This window comes from Psammomys obesus, unplaced genomic scaffold (assembly GCF_907164565.1).
Source record: "Psammomys obesus unplaced genomic scaffold, mPsaObe1.curated_primary_1811, whole genome shotgun sequence".
NCBI lineage: Eukaryota > Metazoa > Chordata > Mammalia > Rodentia > Muridae > Psammomys > Psammomys obesus.
The window spans coordinates 42,173,077-42,198,931 of record NW_026592118.1 but is presented as its reverse complement, the minus strand read 5'-3'; the positions used below and the strand labels follow the sequence as shown (position 1 = coordinate 42,198,931).

Sequence of the window (25,855 nt, the reverse complement as noted above, 5' to 3'; positions counted from 1 at the left end):
CCAGGGGAAGGTGATCAGAGAGCCTGCCATTGAGTTCATGCCAGAGAAAGTACCTGCTCCCCTTACTAGGGACCCTACTTGGAGACAGACTCTATGGGCTGCATCTGAACCAGGGTTTGAGGTTCTCTCCATGCATTGTCTTTGGTTGGGGTATCAATCTCTTCAGGGCTCCCAGGGCTCAGTTTTTATGGCTCTGTTGGTCTCCTTGTGGAGCTCCTGTCTCCTCCAGGTCTTTCTGTCTCCCTCTTCTTTCATAAGATTCCATGCACTCTGCCCAAAGTTTGGCTATGAGTCTCAGCTTCTTCAATACCTCTATCAGAGGCCCTCTGTGGTAGGCTCCTGTTGTGTTTCCTGTCTTCTGCTTCCAATGTCTATCACATTTGTCCTTCTGAATGAGTATTGAGCATCTTCCCTAGGGTCTTCCTTGTTGTTTAGCTTCTTTAGGAGTATAGATTTTAGTATATTTATCCTATATTATATGTCTAATAACCATTTATGAATGAGTATATACCATGTGTGTCTTTCTGTTTCTGGGTTACCTTGTTCTAGTTGATCGTTTCTAATTCCCACCATTTGTCTGAAAATTTCACGATTTCCTTGTTTTAAATAGCTGAGTAGTATTCCATTGTGTAAATGTACCACAATTTCTGTATCCATTCCTCTGTTGAGGGACATCTAGGTTGTTTCCAGCTTCTAGTTATTACGAATAGAGCTGCTATGAACATGGTTGAGCAAATATCCTTGTTGTATAGTTAAGCATATTTTGGATATATGCCTAGGAATGGTATAGCTGGATCTTGAGGTAGCACTGGTACTAATTTTAACAAATGGTGCTGGTCTAACTGGATGTCTACATGTAGAAAAATGCAAATAGATCAATATTTATCACCTTGCACAAAACTAAAATCTAGGTGCAGGACTGGCTGCATTGTTTTCCTCTGTGGCCTGGCAAGGCTGTACCCCTCCAGGCAGAGGTGATCAGAGAGCCAGCCACTGAGTTCATGCCAGAGACAGTCCCAGCTCCACTTATTGGGTAACCCACTTAGAGATATGAGTCCTTCTTAACAAGAGTCTCATCTTTTAGAGTCCTCTTTCCAGGAAAGATTCCTCTTCCCAGGAGACAAAGTGATCTCCTATGCAGCCACAGTGACCATTAACTTTTCTGTTTCTCTCTCTCTCTTCTTTGCAAAGAGACTTCCCACAGTTTTTAGGTTTTGATGACTAGAATTTCTTTTAAGGATAAGTCATTAAAGGTAAGCTTTACTTTCAAAATATACCCCTCTACCTACTGCAACCAAACAACATAATCTATACAGTTAGACTTTTGGCTTTGATTGGTAACTTGTTATAAAGGCTTGCTAGTACTTTGACCATGTCAGTCCATAGGAAAGGGTGAGCCAGATAGAAGGGAGCCATAGGCCCCTGCTCTACTTACTAGCCTAGTTAGGATAAATATGCTAGGAGAAATGTTCAATATTTATCATGTTCTAGTGATGTGAAAAAACCAGCATCTTTGAAGCACTTTAGAACCTTGCCCTTTTTTGAGGGTCATAAAAAAAAATCTACAGAAAGAGGCTTTGGAAAAGGCTTTTGATGAGACTGTTATAAGTTCCTATTCCATCAACTCATGATGCTTATTGCTGGATTAGACACGTGCTCATTTCTATGAAAGTAACTTGCTTCTCCTATCATGTTTGAGTGTCAAACTGAGGCATAGACATCAGCCTTGTGGACATAGACCAGACTGCTAGAAATAACCACAATGTATAAACTTTCACTTAGAGTCTGAAATTGGGTTATCTGGCCCATAAGGACCCATGGTTATAACTCTTGTATTTTAAAAGAAAAATCTTTAAACACATGAAATTTATACAAACCTTGGGATTTTAAATATTGTCAAGAAATGTCATACCAAAGATGGTGAATCCATAAATATGCTTGTATTTCACTATCATTTTTATTATTTATTCAACACAAATCTCTAAGGTTCAGAAAACATATAATGCATAGTTTATTATTTCATTCAAATAAATCAGATATCCACTACCCTTTCCTGACACATGAACCAAATAACTCAAGTTTAGCAGTTGCCTTTTCAAATTTAATCTAGAGACAAATTACAAGCTTAGTGCTAAAAATCTCCATGATGAAAATCTTTCCAATTTTATCATTATCCTTTGATTTATATACAGATTACATGTCAGTTTCTTTTAAGCTGAAGTGCATTCCAAAATAAAGCCTTCCTTTTTCTCTTTGTTTTAGTGGCATGGATTGCTTATGTTGAATATAGAATAACACTATCTCTGGGGTAACTATAAAGGCAGTTATCAGAGTGCCATGGAACCTTCAGTGCTGCCTGTGTGATGTCCTAACACGGCGGAAACCAAGTCAGCTCATATTGCTTGATTGTAATGTTCATCTGGCTCCCTGCCATGCAAATGGATGTATTAATATACAGTTCTCAAGTGTGTTGTGAAGTTTAGTTAATTGATGCTTATAAAAGCTTCTTGAGATTGTCTACTGAAAGATACTGCATGAGTTAAAATTGTAAAAAAAGCAAACATGTAGGGTACTCTAAAAATTGTTGCTTAGGAGAGATAAAATGCCCTGTTAGCCATCTCTGAATCAATGGCTTCTGCCTCCTTTAATTTATTAAGGTATTTTATGGCTGGTGAATAAAGCTGGCTTAAAGGTGCACCCTCTCTTTTCATAGTGCAGAAGTCTTTATGAAATTGTGGTCAGAGAGGTCTACATAGAGCATTTGTCTGGTGTTCATCCAGGCAGAACATTCAAATTATGGATCTCACAAAAGGTAAAATATTATCTGGACGATTAATTCTTGCTCCTGAGTGAGTAGACTTGGTGGTGAGCACGCTGTCTATCTCTCCATTTTTCTCTTATAGCTATAGAATGCTTTTGTTTTTATTTTTTTCTGAGCACATAGTCATCCTGAATGAAGTTCCACCCTGCTTGTCTTTCTTATAGCTAGGTGTGCCTACAGCAGCTAAGTTCTGGCCAACAGGACGTGTTCACAGCTAATTTGTGGAGCACGTATGTTAAATCCCTTAAAAGGGGGTCTACCCATTTCCCCCTTCTTTCATTCTGCTTGGAATGTAGATGGAACAAGCTGTATTATATAGGTGAGTGACAAGAAACAACCTAGAGATGAAGGAGCAATGAGTCAAACATCCTAAAGCTTACGGCAACGAGCTGTCACACCAGCCTTCCGTGGTCTCACTATGAATGTGTTTAACCCACTATTGAGTCTTGGTTATAAACAACCCTCTATGGATTAACTTGCACCCGTTTCTACAGGAGAGAAGCAACGATTTGATGTCTAAATCTTATGTAAATTAGCTACTCCTAGACCAGGATTCTTTGAAAACCCACTGTAACTTTTATTTATCTTCTAGGCACATTAAAACCTTTTAATCTGAGAGGGTGATTAATCTCCCCCAAATGGATACAGACAATTTTCCTTAGCTACTCCTTTAAACAGCTCATAGACCTCTCTTTAAAATGAACCTTTCCCCTGAAAACCTCAAAAATTTGAAACTATTAAAGCTGAAAACAAACTGTTTAAATTAAAATGATTAAATTCTAGTATATTAGACATAATCATAACTAGCCATTGTTTCATAGACTGCTTTAATTTTTTTTCTTTACTTTATGGAAAATTCACTGCAATACTCCAACAGCGCATTGCTTTTCTTTTCAACGTCTTGCTTTGCAGCTTCCTTCAGCCCTTTTCTCGGATGCCAAAGAGCAGGGCATTGGCCCGAGCGGTGCGAAGACTGGCAAAAGCCTTGAAATTCTGCTCTGTGATGACCGTGGCCGCCTCCTTTTTGTAGACATTCCTGATGAACATCACAGTCCTGTAAGCTCAGCGGGTGAGTTAAGCTCTTCAGCACACCTATCTCCCTTCTTTGGAGCAGAGGGCTGCCTGGGGAAAAAAGCGTCCTTGGAGCCATACTTCTTCAGGCGCTGCGCATTGGCCTGTAGCGACTCAGGGGATGTGTTTCCCCTCCTTGGGTCCACAGAGATGCCGATAGTGCGAGCCATTTTCTTAGGGATACCAGCCACCCGTAGTTCTTCCAGGCTGAAGTCCCTGCCAGCTTGGACCTCCGTGTGGTATCTAACTGTAGGGCACCTCACTATGGGCTGATGGGACCAGATGCGGGACGAAGGTCATGCGGCGCGCTGTCGCCTGCCAGGCCTTGAGTCGACGGACCTTGCATTCTGGCTGGGAACCAAGTGTCCACTCGTTGCTGCCAACTCCTGTGGAAGAAGCGGGGCTTCAGGATCATGCCATTCCTGCTGGCTCCTGTGCAGGAGAACCGCCGAGCAGAAAGGGCTAATTCATTATTACACTGTTTATATCGTCTAGTGACTGTAGCTCATTTCTCGACAGAGCAAACTGTATTTTGATTAAGATTTTAAAGCTTATCTCTGTTCTATATTCCTTAACCACACGTATTTGGAGCTCAGAAAGGTCCTAATATTGTAATAGCCGCTTTTCGGGCATGGTTGTTATTTGCTTCTGAAATATTTTTCTTACATATCAATAGGGGAATAGACCCTCTATAATTTTGTTCAAATATTTGGGCTTATAGGTCTTTGAATAAAGCTAGGAATGCTACAAATATGGATGGTTGGGATTATCATATTAAATAAGAAAATTGGCATATTTATGATAAGGTTTATATTGACGACATTTTTTAGATACTACCTCAGGTAATCATATTAGCTCCATATTCACTCTACAGCTAAGGATGATCATGAACTCCTGAACTTTCTGCATCCCTCATTAAGAGCCCAGCAATTACAGGCATGAAGCCCAGTTTAAGAGTGTTTGCCCAGATTGGCAAACTCTCCCAGCTGAACTACATTCTCAGTCACTGTTACAGTTTTTGACCGTGAGAAACTTTTCTAGATTTACACTGCACTGGCATAATTAATTTCTTTGTTTTTGTTATCTACTGCTGTGATGCAAACTACCTCCGTTATTAATGGGTTACAGCTACAATGATTTATTTTACTCACAAGTCTGAAGCTTGATCATTGTTCAGAGGGAGCAACTCATAACGATAACTTCTGTTTCATAAGGCAAATAAGACAATTCAGTCAAGGCTCAAGGCTCTGCTTCTAAAACAGCTCTTAACAACGAGTAGTATTTGGTGCCAGCTCTCTTCTGAGATGTAAGGAATTTGCTATAAGCTGGGGCTTTGGTCACTTTCCATTATGCTTTGACTATGAACTGTACCCCACAAGCGTGTGCATTGAATTCAAATGGTCGTGCCATGTTGGGAGATTTCTGGGAACTATAGAAGGCAGGCCCTAACTGGTGAAGTAGGCCACCATAGCTTCTCTTCTGCCAGCTGCCTGACTCCATGATACAGTGAAACATCTCAAATCAGAAGCCCAAAGAAATCCTTTCTTCCATAAGTTGCTCTTTCAGGCATTCAGCCACAGCTGTGCAGAAGTGTCCAACAGTTCTCTTGTCTATTCCCCCTACTTAAGTGCTGAACTTCTTTCCAACAAGGTAGCTAATTTCCAAGAGTGTGCACTTGAAGGCGCAGGAAGAGAAAGCTGTCAGGGTTTTTTGTTTTTGTTTTGACCTTTCTCTGAAAACTGGCAGAACATCATTTCTAGAACATTCTATTAGTTAAGCAGTCACATAACTCATCAATACAAAAGGATTCACCTCTTGTTTGGATCAGTGTAAAACATCTTTACTTCAATACTAAACACCTCCCAACTAATTTTTTTTGCTATTGTTATTGTTCTTCCTGTATATGTGACACTTATGAGTGTCTGTGTTTATGTGTGCATGTGCCGGTGCATATGTGTGCATGTATATCTGGAAGTCAGAGATCTAAACTGAATATCTCTCTGTTTGGGTTTGAATAAAAATGGCCCTCATTGGTCCACAGGAAGTGGCACAATGGAGTATGACCTTGTTGGAGTAGGCATGGCTTTGTTGGAGGAAGGAGGTCATTAGGTGGTGGGCTTTGCTCAGAAGCTGAAGCCAGGCCTTGTGGTCCATTGTTTCCTTCTGCTGCCTGTGGATCAAGATGCAGAGCTGTCAGCTCCTTCTTTAGCACCTTGTCTTCCTGCATGCTGCCATGCTTCCTGCCATGAAGATAGACTAAACCTCTGAAACTGTAAGCCAGCCCCTAAATGTTTTGTAAACGTTGCCATGGTTTTGTTGTCTCTTCACAGCAATAGGAACCCTATCTATGACAGTCTCTCTGAGCCTCACTGTATTGGCTATACTGGTGGGCCAGCAAGCTCCAGGGATCCCCTTATCTCTACCTCTTCTTGCACCGATGTTACATGTTGCGTTCCACTGTCCCCCGTTTTCATGTGGGTGCTGGGGACCTGAACTCAAGCTCTCCTGCTTGCATAGCAAGCATTTTTTTCCCCTTAAATTAACTAAGCCACCTCTCTAGCTTCTTCTACAGACACAATGATGGAAAGAAATGTAGTTAAGAAAATGAGTCACAAAAGTTACTTTTCATAAGAAACAGCTATAGAACAGTGTTGCAATGCAATGGTTTAATGAGTGATTTAGCCAGGAGTCCTTGCACTTTTGGGGCACATTTGTAATCTTAGGCCTTGGAAGTAAAGCATGACAATCAAAAATTCAAGGTCATCCATAGCTACATAGTGAGTTCAAGTGCGAGTTGCATAAGACCCTGTCTCAAGCAATAACAACAGTAAGAAAACGAAATATTAAATGTCTGCAGCCCTGTATTTCAGTAGTTCAGAGCTTTTTTGGGTTCATGGTCCAGTGTAATAGAACTTTTATTGACAATATATGATGGATAATTTGATGGTTCTCTTCTGTATTCATTCTATTCCTTGCTTAGAGCCCTCTGAATTTGTTCATATCAGCAATACACCAAGGTAAAAATGCTAACAGTCTCTTTGTTCCTTTGTCCAGGGTAACAGATCTGGCCAATACATTATTGACCGAACTCATTGGATCTATGATTTTAGGAAGGTGCTTTTAGAGGGTGTTCTTCCCTCTTCTCCTGTGTGGATTGTGATGATGCTGTCTGTGGTGCAACAGCTTTTGTCAGAAGTGATTGCATGGAAGCAAGCCTCGTGTCAAAAGGGGGAAGTGGAAGGCTGACTTCTTGAAGACCATACGGTGGTGCCGTCACACAGTCTCATAACACCCACTCTGGACTTCCTAAATCAGGATACAAATGATCCTTCATGTGGTAAAACCACAGAAATTGGGTTTTCCCCCATAAAGTCTAATATAGTTTCTAACCGAATTAGTACAGTAGAAAACTCAGCAGTAGCTATAATCACTGGAGATTAAGAATCTGTCATAGCATTTATGAAGGCATCAGCAGATTTCTCCTGTGCTCAAGGTATTCCTGAAAAAAATAGAGCTGGCAACAATTGGGTTGCCCCTTTCTTTTCTTATATTTGTAAGGCAAAGTTTTGGCATGTTCATAAGTTGTTGGTGTCAATAGGCCTCCTGCATACAAGTGACAAATGGTCTGAGAAAAAAAAATTAAGGAAACTACATCCTTCACAATGGTCTTACATCATATAAAGTGTTCTGGTGTAACTCTAGCCAAGCAAATCAAAGATTTTCATGACAAGAACTTCAAGTCTCTGAAGAAAGAAATTGAAGGAGATATCAGAAGATGGAAAGATGTTCCATGCTCATGGATCGATAGAATTAACATTAAAAATGGCCCATCTTACCAAAAGCAATCCACAGATTCAATGCAGTCACCATCAAAATAACAACATAATTCTTTACAGACCTTGAAAGAACAATTCTCAACTTCATATGGAAAAACAGAAACCCAAAATAGTTAAAACAATCCTATATAATAAAAGAACTTCTGGAAGATCTCCATCCCTGACTTCAATCTATACTATAGAGCAATAGTAATAAAAACTGCATTGTACTGGCATAGAAATAGACTGGTTGATCAATGGAATTCAACTAAAGACCCAGGAATAACCCCATACACCTACGGACACTTGATTTTTTTGACAAACAAGCCAAAACCATACAATGGAAAAAAGAAAGCATACTTAACAATTGGTCCTGGTCTAACTGGATGTCTACATGTAGAAAAATGCAAATCGATCCATATTTATCTCTCTGTGAAAAACTCAAACCCACGTGGATAGAAGACCTCAACATAAAACCGGACATACTAAATCTGTTAGAAGAAAAAGTCGGAAAAAGCCTTGAACTCAATGGCACAGGAGACAACTTCCTGAACAGAACACCAACAGCACAGGCTCTAAGATCAACAATCAATTAATGGGACCTCATGAAACTGAAATGGTTCTGTAAGGCAAAGGACACTGTCAATAGAATGAAACTGCAGTCTACAGACTGGGGAAAGATCTTCACCAATCCTATATCTAACAAAGGGCTATATAGAGAACTCAATAAATTAGACACCAACAAACAAAATAATCCAATTAAAATATACGGTATAAAGCTAAACAGAGAATTCTCAGCAGAGGAATCTTGAATGGCCATGAAACACTTAGAGAAATGCTCAAAGCCCTTAGTCATCAGAGAAATGTAAATCAAAACAACTCTGAGATTCCATTTTACACCCAACAGAATGGCTAAGATCTAAAATTCAAGTAATAGCACCTGCTGAATGTGGAGAAAGGGGAACACTCCTGCATTGCTGGTGCAAACTTGCACAGTCACTGTGGAAATCAATTTGGCGCTTTCTCAGAAAATTGGGAATTGCTCTGCCTCAAAACCCAGCTATACCCAAAGGATGCTATACCATACAACCTGGACACTTGCTCAACTATGTTCACAGCAACCTTATTCATAATACCTAGAATCTAGAGACAACCCAGGTGTCCCTCAGCTGAGGAATGGACAAAGAAATTGTGATACACCTACATAGTGGAATACTACTCAGCTATTAAAAGGAAAACATGAAATTTGCAGTCAAATGGATGGGACTAGAAAAGATCATCCTGAGTGAGGTAACCCAGACCCAGAAAAACACACATGGTACGTACTCCCTTATAAGCAGATTTTAGCCATATAATCCAGGATAAGCATACTACAATTCATAGAACCAAAGAAGATACGTAACAAGGAGCACCCAAGGGAGAGTGATTAAATCTCACTCAGAATTGAGGAAAGGAGGTAGGGGGCTATGCTCAGGATGTAAAGTGAATTAATGAATTAATTAAAAATGAAATAAAACAAGAAATCCAACAAACTCCGTATTTGAAGCTTATTGAACTCTGCCTTGTTTCGGGCAACACTATCCACTGTGCTCAACATTTCATCAAACATGCAATACTTTACTCGGCTACTGGGAAAACAAAAGTAGGACTGTTCACTGCCGAAGTTCTTATAGTAAACCGGTGATGCAGCCCTTGTTATAATCTATAAGTCATAATTTGAGCTAAGTTTGGAAAATACTGCATAACTAACATGGCTTAATGGACTATACTGAAAGGGTAGAGTAAATCCAATATATGTGTAGGTACTCTAAGTAGATGGTACAGATTGGCTTTGTAACAATGGCTTATACGTGATGGAGAATTTGTTTTTCTCTTTTTCGAAAGCCAGAGTTGGGAAGTGGTTGGGGTTGATGTGAGGTTATTGGTTACAGCTAGCAGCTGTGCTTACTAAAAAATGCAGGGTTTTTCTGTGCCATTTCCAGGTCATTGCATGGACTGGAGTGTTGTCTTCATCCTCCTGGCCAAAGCTGGCTCACTTCGATTATGTCTGTAGCCCAGACTTCAGTTGTGTGAAAATAATCAATGGATAATAGCCTATGTAAGAATGTGGTCTGGAAGTTTTTCATAGCCTCTTGGTTCAGATCTCACCAGTCATGTCAATAAGCCACACCAGGTGATTGGGTAGTTAGAAACTCACTGTAGTTGGGATTAGATGTACCAAGCTGGTGATAGGAGTCTGTATCAGTCAAAAGAAGACACTGGACACTGTCTGACAAATGGCTACCTCTCTTATGGGTATCTGGTCTATCTTCAGAGGATAAATCATCTTTTAGGCTGCTGCTGATAGGATTGTTACAATTTAAGAGAGGATATCAGAATGGACATTGGATTCTACGGTACTGAAAGCATACGGGTCAGCTCTCAGCCGCAGGGAATTTAGCTGTTGTTCTTTACAGCTGATGGTACAATCTTTGACTTCCTCTGTGTTGTCCTGTGGGTCTCATGTTCTGTTATCCTCTCATGCTTACTTTCAGTGCTCATGTGTACATGTGAATGTGTGTGTGCGTGCTGAAGGACAACCTTAGCTATCATCCTCAGGACTCATTCATTTGAGTCAAGGTCCCTCATTGACCTGGGACCAACCAATTATGCTAGGCTGGTTGGCCAGTGAGACCTCAGATCTACCCAGTCTTTGTCTCCCCCAAACTGGGATTCTAATCTCTTGCCACTCTGCCTGACATTTTCATGTAGATTCTAGGGATTGAAGTCTGATCCTTCTGATTGTCAAGCAACTGAGCCATCCCTGCATCTCCATCATCTCAACCCCTTGCCATCTTGAATGATGATCTTTAGCTTTTGACATTCACATATATATTGAAATACAACTGCATGATGAAACTGTACTGAAGATCAAGGTTGGTGGGAGTGACAAAGGATCCCTTTTTGCTGGTGTCAGTTCCCTGGCATCTCCATTTTCATGGCACCACTTCACCCACTCACAACATTACCACTTGGACTTTAAGCTTGTTTTCCTTCCAGTCAGCCAAACCACTCTCTTTTCTTCTTCAGCCTTCGAAGCCCCACCAGATCCATAGAGATTTCTGCTTCTACCCTAAACTGTTTACCTCCTAGAAGGGGCTCTATGACCAGCTGCTGAAATAACAAATGTCCTCACCTCATTAGAAAATGAAATCAACTCTTGCATTTGTTGTAAAAATGTAGTTGAGGACCCTGCCCCTTACATCACTCAGTTTCCTTTCTAGAAAGCTGCACGTCAGGAAGTTCTTTCAGATTTCAGTGCCAGGAAAAACTGGCTCTCCTGCAGCATGCTCCCTCCTTTTTGATTACAAGAACTTAACAGTTTCACGTGCTTTTTGAACCATGTAACCCAAAGCCAATTTTTGCAGCTTTATCATTGCAATTATGTTGAACACACAGTCACCATATTAGTATTTTTTCCATTTGCTTTGGTCATTTTTTATGTGTCTCATACTGAGTTGAATTTTTCTTATAAGCTATTTAAAATATTTTTGGAACAACAACAAAAAGAGTCAAGGCAGCTGTTTGCATGCCAGTATTCCCAGCTATTCAGGAGGATGACTGCTTGAGCCCAGGCATTCAAGACCAGTCTTGTTCACAAAGAAAAAAAAAAGGCAAAATAAACCAATATGCAACATTTTAGAGCCCCATCAGATAATTCAGATAAGGCAAAGGCATGTTAGACTGCCCACTTTAAATAATGCCACTTTCTGAGGCGAATGACTCAGAAAACTGGCATTTTAAATATTATTATTATTATTATTTATTATTATTATTATTATTATTATTATTATTATTATTATTATCATTATTACTTTTGATGCCAGGGTCTTGGGAGTGCTAGGCAAGTTCTATGCTGCTGAGCAGTACCTCTAACCTTGAACTGTTACTTTTTGTAAGACTGAAAACTCTAAAAAATTGACTCTTGCTGGCCATGGTGTAATCCCAGGGTCTTGGGAGTGCTAGGCAAGTTCTATGCCGCTGAGCAGTACCTCTAACCTTGAACTGTTACTTTTTGTAAGACTGAAAACTCTAAAAAATTGACTCTTGCTGGCCATGGTGTAATCCCAGCGCTTGAGGAGGCAGAGGCAAGCAGATTTCTGTGAGTTCAAGGCCAACCTGGTCTACAAAATGAACGCAGGACAGCCAAGGCTACAGAGATAAACATTGTCTCGAAAAATCGAAAGAAAAAAGAAAGAAAGGAAGAAAGAAAACTCTTGCCAGTTGAGTCATATACAGTGTCTCCAACAATCTTTGGTCACTGTGTCACTATAGTGACCAAACCAAACTGATGCAGGCTCCAACAGATTTCAAGAAAGCACGAAGTAACAGCATCCTTCCTCCTGCACTGTAGCATACTGTCTACTCTGGGGCTTCTCCATGGTGATGAGAACAGAGATGTTAGAAGACTCCTGCTCTGCCATAGCAGCAATGATTGCCCTTTTGATCTTTGCATAATTTATGCATTTTAGCGCTTCCTTTTTTTTCTGCTGCTGGGGTTCGAATTGAATCCATCAAGGGCAGATGGATTAGAGTTGTGCTGCTAATACCTCATGTTAGTTTTTTTTTTTTTTTTTTTTTTTTTTACAACATAGGCTAATGACAAGCATTTGAAAATTATTCCTTAGCTGTCTAAAGTTCCCAGAGAGCCTGAAAAGATCAGGACAGCTTCTGGCCAACATTCTTGCTAGCATTATTCTAGGGGAGCAAGTCTACTCTGGAGTTTGGAATGGCAGTAGGGTTGGAAATGTGAATTGGATTCGTTAAGGCAAGACTAAGAATGAGCCTTCAGGCAATGACCAGAATTAATGAATAACAGAAATTTGGGTGAAAACACAGTACACACAGACTTCTAGGTGAACCCAGCTGTCAGGGCCAGGGAGCTTTTGGAAAGCAGGCAGGGCTTGGAAGCCAGCAGCGCAAACAGCAGGATAGGTTTTGTTAATGCTACTGGCCATACTTGGGCTAAGAGTAAAGGCTTAACCTAGGACAGTTGGTAATTGGGGAATGATGATCTAGGATAGGCCTATCTTTTTCTGTGTGCTTTCTGCAGCTCTGTAGACTTCCAAGGAATTAGTGGCCTGCAGTGTAAGGCTTAAAGATCAGAGGGGCAGCAAACCCTTCTTCTAAGAAAGCTGGGAGTGTTAAAGGTAAAGGATTCCAATACCTTCTGGAAACATCTCAATGATTTCCAGTAGATTTCTGTTATTGTTTAGTAATTTCCTCTGATTTGAAGTATTCCTTCCAGAATTAAGTGGTCAGAGGAGTTCAGGAGATTCAGGAGTTAAACAAACTGCACAAGTCTGGGAAACCTGGAACTTACAAGATTCACAGGGACCCCTTTCTCAGGTTATAGAAGCAGCAGAGAACTACAGGGCCGAATAGCTGTGAGGAGACTCACTGACCAGCCTGGCTACCTATGCCTTATTCAGATTGCTCTGGGATATGGCTTCTGCAAGCCTCTGCTTGCTCTGGGGTGGACTCCGCAGTGAAGCAGTTACATTTGTTCTCTCTGCTCCTACTTCTGTAAGTTAACCCAGTTAAAACTTTCTAGAGCACAACGCTGGGCTTTGGGAGAACCATTACTTTGGGCTCTGAGGTGACTAGATATATTTGTGTCGTGTCTTTCCAGGAAAAGTCCCACGCAGCAGCTCTGGTGAAAGAGATGATAATGTAGAGTCAGAGAAGACCGGATTCTTCTGAGTCTTCCTTCCTTTTGAGGGGAGACTCTGGGGTTTGCATTTTACTCCTGCTTTTTTTGATGTACACCATTCTGGAGAACCGCACATGGTCTTGTGCAACTGCTTCGTGCTTTGTTGATGGACATAAACTAATTTAAGGTGAGACTGAGGAGCTGCTTTTCCTCTTGGTTTATATTATGAGCCATCCCCATCTGTCCCTGGCAACTGTTGCTAGGAAGTAACTTGCCAGAATAAATAGGAGGCAAGCCACTGTTTTAGAAGACGGGCTGATCACATATAGTGAGTCCATTTTTAAATCTCATTGGAACCGAGAGGTATGGGGCACCCTTAGATTTTAGGAGACAAAGGAACTGATGGGCATGTTGATACAGTGTCTCTTTTAATTATAAGAGCTCATAATTATTGTCCCATTTGACAGATGTGGGAAAGATGTCTCAGAGAGCTAAACCACTCAGAGATATTTAAGTGTGGATCTGAAGCCAGCCTGGGTAGTCCCAATGCCACAGATGTCTCACGTTATCAAATTCCTTGATTATCTTTGTAGACTCTTGATGCATAGTTGACTAGAGGACCTCCATGAGATTATCTGTTGAAGAACTGTCATTATCACCATCACAAAGTGAGTAGATATTTTATTTCAACATTCAAAAAACACTGAAAAATTACGTTGTCCACATTAGTGAGGGTTTTAAGTTGTTTCACAGCAGCACCATGTATCTGAAAGCTGTTTGCCGGTATAAAAGAGGTAATGGAGTGGGGCAGTGGGACATACTCTTTATCCCAGCCCTGGGGAGGCAGAGGCAGGTGGATCTCTGAGTTCAAGGCCAGCCTGGTCTACTGAGTGAGTTCCAGGACAGCCAGGGCTAACACAGAGAATTCCTATCTCAGAAAAAAAAATGGACAAAGTCTCTTTAAATGAATTTGATTTTGACAGAAAGTCACATTAAGAAATGCAAAGTCTAGCTAAAGAAATGTCTTTTTATATAGTGGGAATATTCATTAGAATAGGATAAAGAATGGGAAAAACATGTGTCAAACTGAAGGGAAAGAATCATGAAATCTTGACAAACTAGTGGCCTGAAAATCCCAGAACTGTGCTATCACTGCAAACAACTTCATTTATCCACAACCAGACACTCTCATCAATAAAACTGTATTTATAATAATGTCCCAGGACAAACTGTCCTTGTAGGGGAGGCAGCTAGGTCAACTTCCAAACCTCTTAAGCAAATCTAACCCTATTCTGGTATTAGAATAACATCCCAGCTAAGAGCAAAGCCTATCTAAATACTTTCTGCAGCATTCTTTCTGGTCCATTAATGCCAATGGTCTGCAAATATATTTTAGTTAGTCTATTATACCATAGAAGAAAATTATATTAATGCTTTCTAATTCAGAGATCCTTGGAATTAGAATACTTAGATGGTTGAATCTTAATGAGGTTAGGCATAACAGGTGCCTCATTAATTACTCATATGCAGAAAACATTCTTCTTTCTATATCTTTAAAAGTGAAAGAGGCCTCTATTTTTAGACTGGAGCCTGCCCCACAGTTTAGTTGTATTGCATCCTGTCTCTACTATCTCAAATTCTATGTAGAAATACTTAATATCCCAAAAATCAGCTATAAGAAAAAGGTTTATATATATATTATAATTATATATATAATTACAAAAATAGTTTAGCTTAGTTATAGTGAAAGAAAACATTCCAAGAAAAACTTGCTAAAATTTCTTTGTGTGTGGGGGCGAATTTTTAAAAAAGGGTTTCTTTGTTATGAACGTAGTTAGGGGATCTCTTCCTAAAACATCACAGAAATGAGAAAGCTGAAATGATGAGAACACATAAGTAAGTAAAGGCTTCCAAGACATTCAGGGGAGAGCTAGAAATAGGTTAGTCAATGTGCTATTACATGTTCTTTTCTTTACCCCCCCAAATGATCACATCAAGAAGATCACATCCGTAGTGAAATTAATTTATATTCTTCTTTCTTTTGTACAACTCAAAATCAAAATCTCTAATTTTCAGGAGTACTTATTTTAATGTAGGTCACAATATTCTTAAAAAGTCAACTTAAAAAATTACATTATTGATTTTTAACACATCGAAAGATAATATTTACTGCAAGTTTTTATGAAGTGAACTCAATTTACAGTTGGCTTTTAAAACACCTCTTGAAAACCAGCTTTAGAAAACTGAAAAATTCTACCAAATGACTTTGTTCCTTAATAGAGATCTTATCCAGAGAAGCCTCAGCTTACAGCAATAGTTGGATAATAATCTCGTTTTGGGTTTAATTGTTCTTTTTTTCTTTTTTCGTCCTAAGATAAAACATTTCATTTCCAAATTCTTACTGAGAATCTTTTAAAAATGTATTCAGAGTCTTCCCTGTCACAGTAAATACAAAGAGCGCATTAATCTTTTCTTGGTCAATGGAAATTTCCAGTGCCTGAGAGATCTATCATCCTGGATGCCAATAATCACTGTGCAGTCAGAGATTGGGATGGATGCATATGACTTCAGCACATAGTGAGGGAATTGACTGTCTGAGCAAATCCCGACAGAAGAGTCCTCTCTTAAGATGTGTTTCTATTTTCTTATCCTCAAAATAGAGTTCCAGAAAGGGTCTAGGATTAGAAATGTTTACTCAGAACTCTCAGTTAGATTTATGACATGATCTTGTTCTATTCATAGGTGACATTTAGTGACTTCAGGTGATAGACATCCACTCTTAGCAAGCCATTGCACAGTTGTTCAGGTTTCAGCTCATGCTTCAGGAATGGACAGAAGAACATCTAGAGGGAGGGATGGCCAGGAGTAAGGGCTTTTTGTTTAGCATCTCAACATAGTCACACTCTAGCTTGACTTTGGAAACAAGTGTCTATGAGAGTTAATTTCAGGTGTCAACTTGACAACCGAGAATTATTAGAGATGACAGTTTCAATAAAGAATTGTCAACATTATGTTGGCTCGTGAGCGTGTCCGTGAGGGACAGTCTTAATCAGGTTATTTGATGCGAGAAGACTCAGACCACTGTAGGTGGTCCTGTTTCCTTTGCAGTGGCTTCTGAATCGTGTAGGACTGGAGAAACAGACCCATAAAAGCACATAAAAGTGAGCAACTGAGCAAGTGATGCATTCATCTCTCTCTCTCTCTCCTCCTGCCTGTGGATGTGATAGGACAGAAGTCCCTGCCTTGGCTTTCCTACGGTGATGGACTGTGATCTGGAGAGGTAAGCTGAAATAAGCCCCTTTCTCCCCGAAGTTGCCTTTTGTAGGGATATTTTATCCCACTAACAGGAATGAAATTAGAACAGAGTTGAAATATGGCAGGATCGTGAGCGTCAAGGACCCACTGGGCAATCAGTGTTGCTTTGAATTGGAATCGGCGCAGTAGTTCATTTGACTGGAGCCTCCAGCCTGAAGGAGCCAGGCTCTAAAGACACAGCGGGGCTCGTGGTTATCGGCTGGATTAAGGGTAGAGAAGGAGAATTCACAGAAGAGGCAAATGACACAGTACAATAGAGCATGGTAAACAGAGATGATTGGAGAAGCACTGGTCTCTCCAAAATATAAGAGACATCCACATCAGGAAGAGACAAAGTAAAAGCCTCTGGCCCTTAAAATCAACAAAGAGAGTGAAACTAGTGCAGGGGAACCCATGGTGCCTGATGGGGTTCCCAGTCAGCCAGAGACTGGGGAGCAGGATGCCGGGCAGGAGAAGGAACCGCCGAGCATGGCGAGGCACATACTGGGACACATTCCGCCAATAATCAGGCGTCTTGCATGAAACAGTATTACAGAAACTCTACCCTCCAGAGCAGGCCCAAGCGAGGTCCCATGAAGAAATCTGTAAAGAACTGGAAACCCAAGTTGGCATGGAGCAGGTGTGAGTTCTGAATTTACACCATTCCTGGGGTGCAGGAATCCCAAATTGAGAAATTAACACCAGTACTGCACTGGGATTCGTGAACCCCCAGGCTTCGGGAAGAAACAAGAGTGGAACAGCTCTGAAAGGATTGTCTCACAGCAAGAGCACAATAGAATAAAAATAAATACCCAGAAAACAAAACTCCATGTGGGAGAGAAAGCAGCTGCAACCACCGGGAGGAAATATATCCAAAAGGTCTGGAGATTATAGAATAATCTGAAATGTAATAGGCACATTTAAAAATCCTAAAGAGATAACAAGAAACAATAAAAGCACAATAAAAATAGAATGTAATGAAAAGAGAAAAGGCACAGCCATGCAGCACACACAATAAATGAAGAGAAAATTCAACTGATGTTAAGTAACAGATTATGGTAAGTGCAAGAGATAAGTGACTTGGGAACTATTGTGAAAGATAGTAATCAATCAAAATATAACACACAGAGGGCTGGCAAGAAGGCTTAGTAAGTGAAGGCCCTGGCCTCCAAGCCTGACAACCTGAGTTCCACCTCCAGGAACCACAGGGTGGAAGGAAAGAACTGATTACTGCAAGCTGAGCTCTGACCGTTACATGCACAGACACATACCGGTGTCCACTCTATTATAAACTTCTTATACTTCAAATAAGACATGAGTCTTTTGTTGGCTGGTGAGATGGCTCGGCCAGTAAAGGTTTCAAATTGTCCTCTCCGATTTCCACATGCACACTGTACCATGTACACACACACACACACACACACACACACACACACACACACACACACAGAGAGAGAGAGAGAGAGAGAGAGAGAGAGAGAGAGAGAGAGAGAGAGAGAATGGTTGAAAAAGGGATTTAAAAAGAGCTTTAGTTTGATAGCATATGATAAGATCTGGGTAAGATAAACAGAAAAAATTCCAAATGCAGACTCTTCAGAAACAAACATTATATTATCTGTCAGAGAAAAATTGATTAGTGAAAGAAAATGACAGATAGATTGAGTGCGACTTTCTCACAGAAGAGCTAGATATCAGGAAATGATGGGATGTATTGTCAAATGTTCAACTAAAATATCAATCAATTTAAATTTCTATGGTCAAATAATTACAGTTCAAGAGAACTTGTTAAAGGAGTGGATTTTAAATGTTTTTCCACAGTAACAAATGATATGTATGCAGGGCAATATATTTGTTTATTTGGCTGGCTCCTGGTCTCTCTCTCTCTTTCTTACCCAAGATGGGATCTTGCTATGCAGCTCTGTGGTCCTAGAATTCACTATGAAGAGCGGGTTGGCCTTGGGCTCAGAGCGTCACCAAGTGCTGGGATTAAAGGCTTGTGATACTATACCCAACTTTCTGTGGCCATCTTCTTTAAAGTAAGCCTTTCGTTCAAAACTTTCCATCGCCTCGAAAAATCTCCACCTCCACTGAGAGAGAATAGCAAAGTCAGATGCAGCAAGTCCACAAAAGAGGTAGAATGTATTTCTTTGCCTGTCACATGGCTTATTCTAGCCTATTGAATTAAATAGCAATGACAGTGTGCTAATTTCTATCCCAGGCACCGATTGGAAGCCTTTGATTGCTTTTATGTATTGATGCTACTACCATGGGTCAAATGCCCCATTTAATTTAATTTTCAAGTCAACATAGCTTAGGGTCATTGAGAAAAAAGCCTCCACCGAGGAATGCCCCATAGGGAATTGTCTTGATTGCTAATAGATGCAGAAAGGCACAGTCCACTCTGGGCAGCACCACTCTTAGGCAAGTGGTCCTGGGCTACCTAAGAAAGTGAGGTAAGCATAAGCAAGCGAGAAAGCAAGTACTGTGGCTGAGAAGCAAGCATTGCATCCTTCTGTGGTTCCTACTTTAGATACCTGCTTGAGATCTTTAATGATAGATTATGACCTGGGAGTATAAGCCAAAGAAATTATTTCCTTCCCATGTTGCTTTTGGTCAGAATATTTAATCACTGGCACAGGAAAGAAACTGGAACACCAGGACATTTCACTGGTTCCAGAAGGTTGGTGAGAATCATTATTAATATTCCCATATTACAGTTTCATTTTCAAGTCCTTGAGTTTGGGGCTGGATTATGATATTTGTTTTCAATTACTAGTAGAATAAATCGTCACACATTAATTATTTAAACACTAACATACTCTCTTACAATCCCGAAGACCAGAAGTTGGGAATCAGTGAGAGGCTGAAGTCTGAGCACCAGCAGGATGTTTTTATTCTGGGACTATAGGCGAGGACTCATTCTATTGATGTTCCTAACTCTAGATACAGACTATGTTCTTTGAAGAATTCTTCCTTATTTCATTCTTATATTTTGCATTCATTTTCAAAGTTTGGGTATGGTCACATCCCTGTCCACTTTCCTCTTCAAATGAGACCCACCTAGACAGTCCAGAATATTGCTTACATCTCAATATTTTTAGCTTAATCATATCTTCAGAATTCCTTTTTCATGTGAAGGAAATACACAAGGTTCTGTAGGTTAGAATGAGGCTATTCTGGGAAGTGGGTGGGATTTAGATCATGATTTTTGGGTAATATTTTATTTATTTAAGAAAAAATTGTAGCAAATAAAAGCCAAGGAGACTTATTAGGCATTGATCAATATTGCAAAACAAAAGAAGAAATAATATAGGTAATGCATGACATTAGTACAGTAATTAAGCATATAGATTTTTTTCAGCTTGATGTACTTTCTTTAAGTATATAGTCTGGTCTTTCAATGTGGCATTGATCAAGTCACTTATCTTTTTGTGAGCTGTTTCCTCATATGTAAAATAGATTTAGTCATAATAGCATATGCCACATGTGCTTTGCATGAGCAGCAAATGAGTTAATGTCAGTTAAATTCTTACAACATCTATAAGGTACAATTTAGGGCTATGTCATAAACAATAAAATCTATCTTACCAGGGAGTTTATTAGGGTTACTTTCAGGAGTGTGGATGACTCAAAGACACTACATCACCAAAAATGTGATATGAGCATGGGCAGTGACTCTGGAAAACTGCCTGCCTCAAATCCGTTGTATTACTTGTACACAGCCATTTGTTACTGCCTATAGAACCTTTGCCAGGATCCTAGTGAATCTTGTAAGTTTCAGGAACTTTTGGGACTTGTTAATTTTGTTTCTTGTTGAAATCTGTACATTTTATTTACTTCCTGAGTCCTAAGGACTATCCTCCCGAGGAAGAAATGTTCAAATTTTGGTGAAATAAGTACAGAATAGAAAGAAGAAAAATTCAAGGAAGAGGACTATATTTCTGGGCTAGGCCAATGGAAGGAAATAAATATATCAGAACTAATGTCCTCATTTGGCTCCTAGAACTATGGTCTGGCTGTCTTTCAAGAATATTATGAATAACAAGCAGTTATATTTGTTCTTCCAATCATATTTTGGTTCTGAGAATATTGAATCAGAAAATAGAACGGTCTAGACTTAAATGATCCATTAGTAAATTTAGTATGAGGGAGAAACACAGGGGAAAGGGGGAGGGAGAAGAAGACAGGAACTTAGTAAGAAAATCTCAGGGAAGTTTAACAAATATTTGTTGAGCCCTTACTATGCATCAAACGGTTGCTTGGAAGTAAGTTGCTTGAAACATATTAAGCAATGCGCTAGACGAAGAGTTAAATGAGTGACATTGTCCCTATCGTCTTTAAATTTCCGCTTGAGCACCAAGTGGGAATTGGTGAGAGAAGAGTGTCTGAAGAACTTGGAGGCATCTCAGCATAGAAGCCAACAAATGTATTTATGGAAAGAGTCCCTTGTTTCTGATTCAAAAGTCTCCAAAGGATTTCTGTACAACTCGAATCTTCCGAGATATTCTGTGAACAAGGGATTTTATATCAAACATGTTAGGAAATGCTGTGTGCCATATCCATTCTTGGAGATTCACGGGCAATTAACATACCAAGGTGATTTATAGAAAAAAAAAAAACTCTAAGGAAGCTTTGAGTCTTTCTAAATTATTTGATACCCACATGAATTTAGGAGAAAATGGAAATGCACCGATGAAGGAACGTAAGTGTTCTATGAAATTTGTTTTGTCATTTTATTTACAGCATGTTTCCTCCAATGCCTTTGGAATATTCTATTTCTACAAGTTTCCGTTATATTTTTTAAGATAAAATCTTCATCCTGGTGTTTCTTTCCTAGTACTATGCTTACAATGTTAGCCAGAAGTACAGTTGTTTTTCCTTTGTGGGAAAATAAATATGAGGTTTTTGAGTGTTGTTTCAGCCCTTCAAAATAATAGTAAGGCAGAGCTTTCGTGAAGGTACTCAGCATTTTACGGTACCTTCATACTTTTTAAAAGTCTCACATCAGGCCCAGTCTTCAGGCTTTTGAATCAACAAATGTCAATGGCTTTAAATCAAATGACCGTGTTAAAATATATGACTGTGCCACAACCATTTGCAGCCATCCATTTAATTGCATCCTATAACATGAACCAGGAGGTATAAGCTTACAAAAGTAACATCTGAGGTGGTGGTAAGATTAGAGCTAAATAACACATGCAGTTTAAACTCTTCATATGAAGGGCTGGGATGTTAACAGACTGCTGACAAAGGGCATCAAAGCATCAAGGTACATTCCCAATAAATACTCTGCAGCATTAAAGGACAAATAGCTCAAGCCTTGCAGACAAGGCTGGTTCTTCAACACAGCCTTTGTTTGCATTTCACTGCAACATTGTAATATCCAACCAGTATTATCTTAAGAAAAGAATAAAAATATTTTACTTTCTTGGAGAACTTTCAATATAAAATTGTTGTTCCATGACTGCTTACTGCAGGCTTCAAGTTTCTGTGGGTGGTTTGTTAGATATTCATCTCATATGTCCAAGTAGAATAAATATATGGGAAGGTTAATTAAACATGAAGCCAATTTCCATGTAATAAAATACATTGCTTTGTTCAGGACCACAATTACTTGTTTTCTTATGTATTTAAAGTTGTACATTTTTTCTACGCACATGACCTTGGACCTGCTGTTGATAAGCTGGCTACCTTCAACAAATTGTTTATTCTTTTAACCTTTCATTGTGTCTGTTTCTTTATCTGTAAGTAGAGGTGTTAATTTAGCTGTTGTAGATTATTAAGTTCATAGGTATTAACTTTTAGAACATAATGAGATGCATAGCTTAAAGAAGTATTATGTAAGTGTTAGCTATTATATTATTTTTTATTAGTAGTAGCATTTGTATAGTGAAAGAGACTATAAATGATTAGCAATATAAAATTTCTCCTGTCATGCCAGAGAAAGCCCCTGCTTCCTTACTAGGGATCCCACTTGGGGACTGTAGTCTATGGGCTACATCTGAACTGGGATTTTAGGTCCTCTCCATGCATTGCCCTTGGTTGGGGTATCATTCTCTCTCTCTCTCTCTCTCTCTCTCTCTCTCTCTCTCTTGGCTCTGTTGGTCTCCTTTTGGAACTCCTGTCCCCTCAATGTCTCTCTGTCTACTTCTTTCCTAAAATTTCATGCATTCTGCGCAAAGTTTGGCTATGAGTCTCAGCCTGTGCTTTGATACCTCAATCAGTAGAGCCTTTCAGAGGCCCTCTGTGGTAGGCTCCTGTCCTGTTCCCTGTCTTCTCCTGCTTCCAATGTCTATCATGTTTGCCCTTCTGAATGAGGAGTGAGCATCTTCCCCAGGGTCTTTCTTGCTGTTCAGCTTCTTTAGGAGTTTAGATTTTGGTATGTTTATCCTATATTATATGTCTAATAACCACTTATGAGTGAGTATATACCACGTATGTCTTTCTATTTCTGGGTTACCTCACTCAAGATGATCTTTTTCTAGTTCCCACCTGAAAATTTCATGATTTACTTGTTTTTAACAGCTGAGTAGTATTCCATTGTATAAATGTACCACAATTTCTGTATCCATTCCTCCATTGAGGGACATCTAGGTTGTTTCCAGATTCTGGCTATTATGAATAGAGTTGCTATGAACACGGTTGAGCAGTATCAGTGGCAGGCTCTCTGAGCACCTCCCCCTGTTTGGGGGAGCAGCCTTTCCAGGCCACAGAGGAAGACAATGCAGCCAGTCCTGAGGAGACCTGATAGGCTAGGGTCAGATAGAAAGGGGTCCTCCCCTTCAGTGAACTAGGGGAGAGGCATGGGGGGGGGAGAAGAGGGAGGAAGGGTAGGATTAGGAGGAGACAAAGGAGGGGGCCACAGCCAGGATATAAATTAAATAAATGATAATAATTTAAAAAGTAAAAAAAGAATTTGTCTATCAGAATCTGAGTCTCAGTGAAGCATGATTAGCATAATAACCCACTTCCCTAACATAAAAACTGTGATCCTTGTAGCTGTTTTCAAATATGGCCATTTTCCTTGTACATTTTATACAGATAAATGTTTTCTATGAATCTAATAAATGAGCCCTGTTCACCTGAGACAAAAAAGTATTCCAGGTTAGATCTGATTTCTAATTCCTTAGTTGGTTGTTGTTGTTACAAGAAAGTTTATATAATAAAACTTGATCAACTTTTAAGCTTGGAGAAGAAGAGGAGAGAAAGAGAGATGGGCAGAGGGGGGAGATGGGTAAGTTATAAATGGTGATAAATGTTCCTGTTCTTTGGTCTGCTTTAAAGTTTATGTGCTATTTTCAGACAATATGAAAAGATTAAGGTCCCACTGGCTTCTACTGTCCTCATCTGTCTCCTTTAATATCTAGACCCTATGCCCATCTATCTTTGACAGCCATTTTCTCTGATTCTTCTTTGTTGGCAGATAAACCAGTGGGCAGAATCAACAAACTTTCTGAGGTGCCTCAGGACATAATCATACTGGCATGGACTGTAAGAGGGATGTGTGGAACTGGACCTCGATGAAGGGAGAAGGCTGCTTTTAGTCCATATTTTGATTTAATCTTCAAACTTATCAAATCCTTATTCATATGTTTTTTTATGACCACAGCTAGATACAATTCTTTATTAATTTTCAAGGTCATACTCTTAGTAAAAAGACAGAAGTTACACATGAAAAAAAAATCTGTCTTTCTAAACTTGAAGAGCAATTAGCAAAACAGGGCTGTCATTCAAAAAGTAGAGAAACTAGTATTAAAAAACAGCAGGTATTTTGTGTGTGTGGGGTTGTGTGTTCTTTGTGTGTATGTGTGTGTAGGCTGGAGGTCATCAATGAATCTTTCTTAATTGTTCTCCAAATTCCACTTGAAACTGAATTTCTCACACAACCTGGAATTCATAGATTTTGAATTATATATATATTACCCAGTAAGTCCTATGGACGCTCCACTCTCCTTTCTTAGCATTGGGATCTAAAGCACTTGCAGGGACTTTTGATTTTATTTTTATTATTTTATATGGGATCTCAATGTATGGCTCTGGCTGTCCTGTAACTTGCCATCCAGACCAGGCTGGCCTTTAACACCAGAGAAGTGCCTTCTTTTGCATCTCAAGTACATATTAAGGCTATGAACACCATGCTGGCCAAGCACCTGGCTTCTGATGTGGACACGAGGCTCTGAACTCAGGTCCTCAGCTTGTGAGGCAAAGCAAGCACTTTACTCACGAATAATCTAACTCCCCAGGCTTTTTTTTCCTCCAAGTGTAGAAAACTTCTTGGGTTTTAGAAAATGAATTTTAGTGTCCAAAAATATCAACGGAACCATAAAAGCATTTCTTCCATATATTAGAACATATGTGCTTTAAGTTTGGGAAGAGAAGATAAATGCCAGCACATTCCCACAATAGCATTACTTGGGTATGGGATGTATCAAAGTGTGTCTATACCGTCATAAATATGTGTATGCTGACATGATAACCTCAGTTCACTGCTCAAGGCATGTAGGGAAAGGGGTTGGGATAGGAGTTAAAAGAGATGAAAGAGATTAACTGTTCTAATTCTTATTTTTGCTTCTCAACTTTCATTTTAAACATATGTAGGCAATAAGAGTGAGAGAGGAAGTCTAGTCATCCCTCTGTACCCATGGAGAATTGGTTGTAGGTCCCTAAGGATACAATCAGAAGATGCTTCTACCAAACAGCATCTTCCAGTCCTCCATTACCATGATGACTACCAACACCCACTACAGTGGAAACACTGCAGAAATAGTTGTTATGCTGTATTTTTAAAGAATTAAGTAAAAAAAAAAATAGGTCTATGCTCAGTACAAAATTTTTCTTTCAATGTTTTCTGTTTGTGATTGTTTGACTCCATAGCTGCAGAACGTGCAGAGGTGGAAGGGCTGCGTGCGTGCCTGTTACAAAGTAGAGAATCAAACTGGGGTTCAGAGGACACAGCCTCCAACTATTCCAAGAGACAAAATGTACTAAGATATTTAAACCATTTATCATTTCATCAATGAGTTTAACATATTGACATGTTTTCATCATGAGGAGGAGATGGGGGCTATTTGTGTGTGTGTGCGCACATGTGTGTAAGAAATATATATATATATATATATATATATATATATATATATTTAATAAGGGAGAAGTATGAATCAG

At 39.5% G+C, this 25,855-nt stretch overlaps 1 pseudogene; it reads right to left on the bottom strand.

Moving 5' to 3' along the window:
* Positions 1-3,662: 3,662 nt before the first annotated feature.
* Positions 3,663-25,855, bottom strand: part of LOC129680816 (60S ribosomal protein L13-like) — a 55,918-nt pseudogene continuing 33,725 nt past the window's right edge.